At 36.4% G+C, this 6484-nt stretch overlaps 1 long non-coding RNA gene across 2 annotated transcripts; it reads right to left on the reverse strand.

The window, feature by feature from the left end:
* Window positions 1-340: 340 nt before the first annotated feature.
* Window positions 341-6263, reverse strand: LOC149151052 (uncharacterized). Of its 2 annotated transcripts, none has more exons than XR_016262936.1 (2): window positions 5935-6263; window positions 341-4453 (listed from the first exon to the last, which is right to left on the reverse strand). It is a non-coding gene; the product is annotated as an uncharacterized LOC149151052 (long non-coding RNA). The 2 variants fall into 2 exon arrangements; XR_016262935.1 differs by having other exon boundaries at window positions 341-4484.
* Window positions 6264-6484: the final 221 nt, after the last annotated feature.

Below are 6484 nucleotides of genomic sequence, written 5' to 3' on the forward strand. Positions count from 1 at the left end.
AATAATTTTTGAGAGTTATAAATTTATTTCTAAATTCAGATTGGAAGATGAGTATAATCATTAGAAAACTACTTAGAAGAAAATATTTGTAGATATTTAAATTCAAATTGGAGGATGAGTATAGTCATTAGAAAGCTACTTAAGCTACGTAGAGGAAAATATTTGTAGATATTCAAACTCAGATAGGAGGATGAGTATAGTCATTAGAAAACTACTTAGAAAAAATATTTGTAGATATTTAAATGTTGTATGACTCAATATTTTCTAAAAAGTGAAATGGGAAAGAAATAAAACCTATAATTTTAATTTACAAACTAAAACTTGGAAAAAAATATAAATATTTTCCAAAATCTGAATATACCTAAGAATTTAGATACATGCACACTGATTACAGAAATGCCGCTCCAGACAAGGGCATGTAAAATAGAGAAAAACCTTCCGCAATGAAAGCCTGTTCCCCTTGAGGCTTAAAATGCACACTGATTACAGAAATGACGCTCCAGACAAGGGCATGGAAAATAGAGAAAAACCTTCCGCAATGTAAGCTGTTCCCCTTTCCTTCAAGGAAATTCCTTGAATGTCTTTTTAACCTATTTTTCCAAAATTAGGTATAAACTAGAAGGTGTACTCTCCTCCATCTGAATCATTACTTTTCTATTCGTCTTCTATCAACTTCCGGTTCCCCTTTCTTTCAAGGAAATTCCTTGAATGTCTTTTTAACCTATTTTTCCAAAAGTAGCTATAAACTGGAAGAATGTGGATTCTCCTCCATCAGAATCATATCTTTTCTATTCATTTTCCATCAACTTCCTGTTCTCCTTTTCCTTCAAGGAAATTCCTTAAATGTCTTTTTAACCTATTTTTCCAAAACTAGCTATAGACTGGAAGAAGGTGGACTCTCCTCCATCTGAATCATACCTTTTCCCTTCATTTTCTATCAACTTCCTGTAGTCTTCCTTATCCAACCAGACGGCATTAATTTTTTTAAGGGACTGGAAAGTTTAGCATTCTGCCTTTTCATGGGAAGAAGAAAAACACTATGATTGGAGAAACCAATGGTTTCTACCCAACCTCTCATTTTGTCCACCTCTCTCATCAAGGATTTCAGGTCCAAAATCTGTCTAGCTCTTAGCTATCACTTTAGAACGTCCTCTACTGTTCTATCAGGTTGGAACCGGTTCCAAGGGTTCCACCTCTACTAATTTAGCTTCTTCTAACTTGTATTTGAAATATGCAGCTTCTTTATCCAGGCTGGCATTCAACCCCAGATCTGTGCCCTAGAGAAGTTGAAGTTAGGATTGCCTCCGATCACAACAATATTCTCCTCTTCAAAAAAATGTTGATCAAGAAAAACCCCCCAGAAAATCTATTTTTCCTCGTAACCACCATAACGACTTATAAGTGAGACGGTCTGGCTCAGTTCCTGGAGGATGGATTTGGTCCAAATCCCTGAATCCATAATAGAAGATGTTAGAAGAGAAAAATGTTGATCAAGAAAAACCCCAGCAAATCTATTATTCCTCGTAAGCACCATAATGATTTATGAGTGAGACGGTTTGGCCCAGTTCCTGGAGGATGGATTTGGTCCAAATCCTTGATTCATAATAGAAGATGTTAGAAGAGAAACAAAATTTCTTCTTCTGTTAGAACTCTACCACAGTTCCCAGTTACATCAGTAGACAGTTCCAATTACATCAGTAGATATAAAATCCTAGTTAATTAACGAGTTAGTTTTAAAATAATTTTCAACTTATGCTTTTGGTTTTTTCTTTAATCAAAAGAATCTTCAGCTTGGGAATTCTTCCTAACTGGCATAAATATTTTTGAGTGGTCCCTAAAACCAGAAACTTTCGGAACCTCGCGGCGGTATTTTCCCTGCGGACTTTTTTTTAAGTCTTATTTAATCTCTTCCACACCTCTGTGTTGGGCATGCAGTTCTCTCCTTAATGAGCCCAGTGTCGTTTCTAGAATTAGTTATTATTCCAAACCCCCCGATCATTTTTAGCTCCCTTCCCCATTACACATTTTCTTAGATCTTAAAAAATACCTTCCAGTTTCTGACAAAGAATTCAGATTCCGACAACTAGAGTTTATGGGATTCGATCTCGTCCCTACACTATGGGGATGACTATCCTGAAAGGAGAAAAAACCAATGTTTTCCTCCCCACATTTCTCAAGGGCTGAAAATAGAGGTCTAGTTCGCGGAATTTCGAGGAATAATTGAATCCTCCTTTACAACAACCCACGAACCAGAATGTAAAGAAATTTCACATCATTATTTGGCGACATTGACGGATCCTCCTTGCTTTAAAAGATGAATCCTAACCACCGCTTGGCCAAGATATGCAACAGTGGCCTATAACCTAGAATAGGGCTCCAATATGTCTGAATTTAGTGATTCAGACTCCTACTGGAGGTCTAACTGTTCTAAAACCTTAAAGGAAGACTTTTGCCCGTAAAATTTGCGGCCTTTTCCAATAATGTCCTTGCCCAAAGTTATCTTTAACTTTACACTATTTTCCTCTTCCTTTTTAACCTGTGATTAGCTTCCAGGATTTCATCCTCTTTATCCTTTGGAACACCAATAAAAGACTCCAAGTCTGGGCTCTTTGCCCCAAACAGAACCCTAAATAAAAGTTTCTATCAAACAAACCCTGAAGAACGCTTTATCTGCTTTTCAAGTAGGACGGCATTGCTATGCTTCTAGGGGTATGGATTATGGCATATTTTCATTGTAATTCAGCATACAGAAGAAATGGTAATCTAAACAATTTGTTATTCATATTGTTATCATAGATAGGTTAAAAAAATTTAACGAACTTTTAGATGACATTAATGAATTAAGTTTTTTTTTTTTTTTTTTTCTCACGAAGAAAAAACTTTTTTCATTGATAAATAAAAGGAGATACATATTCAAAGTTCTGATGTTCACAACAACAGAAATTGTCTATGGACCAGGCAAGCCCATATACAATCAACATCCCTGAGATCCTCGCAGGCAGCAGAGAGAAAAATCGAGGGATAACCATCATATGGACCTGTGCCCGGGAGATTCCCAGAGACAGCTAACAAAAGCACCTTTTACAACCAGAGACGCATAAAAGATCTTAATCCAAAAAACAATGACAGGGAGAAGACAACCCCATTAAGCCAAAGCTGCTTCCAAAACAGAGCTGTTCTAACCGAACAAAGTCTAAAAAAGACAGAGGACAGAAAAAGAGACAGAGGGAGAGCTATAAGGCGGTCTGACCAGAGCGAAGAATGGAATCTGAGATAAATTCCTGGAAGTGGATTGAGCCCATGGGAGCAGAGCAGACGCTTCTTACAAAATATCAGCATCCCAGTTTTATTCACATCTTTAAAGATGTGAGAGAAGGAGAGCGGATGAAAAGATAGAGACAGGGCTCTGAGTCTCTGCTGCCAGGAGAGAAGGGACAGAGTCTGAAGCTTGCAACAGTTATTGGCCTAATCAATTTGGAGTCCCCAAAAATGTCGATGTTTGACAGACCCATTGAAGAGGCACAAAATAGAGTGGCCCATAATGCCAGAAGCTCACATTAACGAATAAGACACTGATTTTGCTGTGATAAGATTTGAGATTTCTAAATTTTAATTTAAAAAAGTAAAAAACCCATCTAAATGACTCAACCAGAATTGACAATCTAGACCTATTCACAAAATTTAATTTAATTTCTTTTATATCACATCTCTGAACCAAAATATACAAATTATGCATCGTCCATGTCGAACACAGGCATGGTCATGTTTGCAGGACCTGACTCCGTTACTACGTTGTTCACTGAAATTCCATAAGTTCGTGTGATTGGTGTGTATGGAATGAACGGAGTTGGAAAGACATAGTTGCTCAAATAGTCTACAACACCTACAAAGTGATTGTTGTATACTTGATATTGTGATCTGCTTTACAATTTCTTAAAATTGTTTATCTAATTAACTTAGATATAAAATGAAAATTTACTATATATAGTTCCATATATATCTAAATTGATTTTGTTTCCCTCAACAATCTTGAGAGACTGACCAAATCACATCATGCAAGACATCAATAACTTTGTACTTATTGTAGACTATTTTAAGCAACAAGATTTTCCCGACTCTGCCACTCCATACCCACAGGTCACGCCAACTTGTAGAACGTCTCGACTTGTCACTGGTTGAAGAAGGATCTGCAAATCGACTGCCACTTCATACACACTAGTCACGCGAACTTGTAGAGCGTCTAAACTTGTCACTGGTTGAGAAGGAGTGAAGGATTATCGTCTCATGCAACTCGACTTATGAGACAATTTCGTGAAAAATCGTTGTGAAGGTTTCCAGAGAGCCGATCAAATCTTGTCATATGACGTTTTCAATCCAGATACCGTTGCTCTACTTCTATCGCAGCAGCTGCTGTTGATCCATCCAATTGCCCTCATTTTTCAGGTTGGCCCCACTACAAAATGAGACAAAGGCGAACAAAATATCTGCAAATCAGGAATCAATGGGCGATGAATGATGATATTTTGGAATCTTGTAAAGACACTTTCTTTATTTGACAGCGGCATCTCGAATTAAAGTCAGGAATCACGTGAATCGTATTCATGCACGGTCCACAGCTTTATTTAAAAAAAAAATGTCACCGACAGAGAAAAGTAAATTAAAGTAGAAATCACGTGAATCGTGATTCATCCACGGTACATAGCTTTATTTAAAAATGATTCTCAAGTCGGTTGCGACTATTCAAGCCACAAGTTAGGTGTTTTAGTGATCTTAGGGCTCACATTACCTATCAAACAAAAAATGAAAAGACTCACATTACCTATCAAACAAAAAATGAAAAGAAAAGACATGGTGGACATGGAAGATAGACCAGAACTCCCCATCATGAAAAACCATTCCCCTTTAAAGAAATTTTTTGAATGCATTTTAAAACTTTTTCCCTGGAGTAGATATAAACTAGAAGCGGGAATTAGGATAATTTTGAGGGCAAAATATGGGCCTCAAAATAAAAAATATACTAAGAAAATTAACTTTAAAAGAATCAAAAGGATTAAAATGATGATGTCATTCTCGGAGGAAAATATTTTGGAGGGAAAAGAAGAAACCTACTTTTTTTAATTGTAATTTTGGCTTATCACCTTGTAGATTCACTCAAATGTCAAGAGTAGACACCCATTGGATACATAATTAAATTTTATGTCCCATGAGTACCTACTATGCATACTTCTAGATCCACATCGAAAAAGATTGAAAACACCACATTTTATATTTTCAATCTTTTTCTATATGGATGTACTCAAAAGTGTGCAAAGTGGGTGCTCATTGGATAAATGTCTACTCTTTAAATTTGAGTGAACCTACAAATAGATAAATAAAAAATATAATAGAAAAAGTAGTTTCCTTTCTTTTCTCTAAAAACCCATAAGCCTTATTTTATTATTTCATTATTTTCCTTAGGAGACTTATTTTAGATCTCAAAATTCCCTAACTTTGAGCTTCTTTTATTTTAATTCATACCTATCCATTCAATTTTAATCAGCTTACTATATACTTCCTCCTCCGACCAGTCGACATTAAAGTTTTGAAGAGACTTGAAGATTTGGGATTCTATTTATAACACTTTGATTGGAGAAACCAATAGCTTCTACCAATCTCTGATTTGGTTCACCTCTGTCATCTAGGAATTCAATACCAAAAATCGGTCTAACCTCTTATCTATCCTTTTAGAGCCTCCTTTATTGTTACATTAGGTTGGAATCAGTTCTAGGAGCTCCACCTCTACTAATCTAGCTTCTTCTAACTTTGTATTTGAAATATGCAGTGTCCTTCTCAAGTTAACATTGAACCTGTAGACCTCTTCTCTAGAAATGGGTAAAGTTAATTTTTTAACGAACTTTAGATCACAGTAATGAAAAAGATTTATTTTATTTTTACCTGCAACTAGACTGCCACTGGTTGAGAAAGAGAGAAGGATTATCGTCTCCTGCAACTAGAATGATGAGACAATTTCGTTAAAAATCGTTGTGAAGGCCCCCGGAGAGCCGATCAAATCTTGTCATATGACATTTCAGGGTTACCCAAGAGGCAATCCAGATATCGTTGCTCTACTTGATCGATGAACATTTCGTCGCATCAGGCGTTCTCTGCGCATGTCAAAAACCATTGCAGGTATTCGTGAAAGCATTAACTTAGATCGCAACAGCTTGCTGTTGATCCATCCAATTGCCCTCATTTTTCAGGTTGGCCCCACACAGCGAAAAAAATATTTTCAAATCAGGAATCAATGGGCGATGAATGATGCATGTTTTGGAATCTTGTAAAGTCACTTTTTTCTTTGACAGCGACATCTCGAATTAAAGTCAGGAATCACGTGAATCGTGATTCAAGGTCCACAGCTTTATTTAAAAAAAATCTCACCGACAGAGAAAAGTGAATTAAAGTCAGAAATCACGTGAACCGTGATTCATCAACGGTCCACAGTTTT

Source organism: Pinus tabuliformis, chromosome 9, assembly GCF_031772625.1.
Source record: "Pinus tabuliformis cultivar Carrire ecotype Pingquan chromosome 9, CPIR1, whole genome shotgun sequence".
NCBI lineage: Eukaryota > Viridiplantae > Streptophyta > Pinopsida > Pinales > Pinaceae > Pinus > Pinus tabuliformis.